This window comes from Pteronotus mesoamericanus, unplaced genomic scaffold (assembly GCF_021234165.1).
Source record: "Pteronotus mesoamericanus isolate MK-2021 breed Mesoamerican mustached bat unplaced genomic scaffold, CSHL_Meso_final contig_53, whole genome shotgun sequence".
NCBI classification, from domain to species: domain Eukaryota; kingdom Metazoa; phylum Chordata; class Mammalia; order Chiroptera; family Mormoopidae; genus Pteronotus; species Pteronotus mesoamericanus.
Genome location: NW_026555195.1, coordinates 7,957,306 through 7,958,828, shown reverse-complemented (window position 1 = coordinate 7,958,828; position 1,523 = coordinate 7,957,306).

Below are 1,523 nucleotides of genomic sequence, written 5' to 3'. Positions count from 1 at the left end.
AGCTTCCAGCTGAGTCGCAGTGAAGAGAAAAAAACTGCAGTCCAAAGCTCCGGGACAGCCTGCCCACTTTTAGGGACCGGTGATAAAGTGCGACGGCATGACTAAGGGATCGAGGGGAAGTTCCTAAGCAAATATTCTAGCTTTCGCTTTCCTCTGGGTCAAAGGAAAATTTTTCAAGACTGGGAAGGTTTTCTTTTTCCTTTGCCTGGTCTAGGCCAAGGGACAATCAGAGGACAAGCAAACGGAATGGATTATTTTCCAAGTGATAATGCTGTAATAGTATCATCAACAATGACATCACACACTACGTTTCTGTAATAGACCTCATTACCAAGGGGCTGTGTTCTAGGCGCTCCTAGAAATACTGTGTGTGGGTCCTGAACTTTATGGGCTCTGTATCATTGTTTTATCTCTGATCTGAGTCACTTTTCCCAAGATCGTATCCTCTCTAGGGCATGGGTGGCGGGAGGGGAGGGGCAGGTGAGGAGCCAGGACATTGTGCACAGGGATCAAGTCTTGAGTCATGAGTCTCTTACGTTTTTGTTTTTGTTTTTTTTTTTTTATTGTTATTCAGTTACAGTTGTCACAACTTTTCCCCCACTTAGGGGTTTTTCATCACGGGTTTTCATCAGAATCTTAAACCTTGTGGTGGGGGAAGGGGACAGGGGGCAAATAATGTAGGTAATTGAGAGAATTTCTGTGCTTATTTTCCTGGCTCAGGGACTCTAGAGATGAAGTTCCCTATGTCTTTTCAATTTGAAGATGACTGATTAAATCGGAGGCTTAAAGAAAGTCACAGCACTGCTGAGAATCTGTGAAGGGGAAAGAATGTATGTATTGATGACTCAGGTTGATTTCGGTCTCTGCAATTCACTCATTGTGACACATTTGCTGTCTTTGAGTTTGTTCTCTTTCTGTGAAATGGGGATAAGGACACACCTACACCTCCCTGAGCTGTTTTTTAAAATCCAGCGGATCTCAACAGATGTGAAAGTAACCCACTCCGCGCACACACACACTAAAGCACACTACAAGCCCAAGTTCTGTTTTATTAGTACTAGGCCCTGGAACCATGTTCTTTACATGTATCAAGCTCATTGTGAAAGGGAACAATCCTTTTCTCTTGATAGAGACCATATCCAGCATTGTTTCTTCTGCTTGCAACTGCTTTCTGTTGGCTGAAGATTCTGGGCCACAACAGAGAGAAGCTGGAAAAGTAGGCAGAGTTTGTCATCTGATCCAGCTCGACTGCTGAGGTGACAACTAGAAGCCTGCCACCGATCAGACATGGCAGCTTGGTTGGAAAGAACACGTATGTATGGATCAGGAAACATGTATGCGATGCTGGTTTTTGGAAGGGCATTTATATGTAAAGTCTCTGAAGCATATATATATATATATATACACACACACACATATATACACACATACAACTAAACATTTATAGCTATTAAAATATGAATGCATTTTAACTATTTATACATATTTTGTTTAAACATGATAAATAATTTTACCCTTTTTGT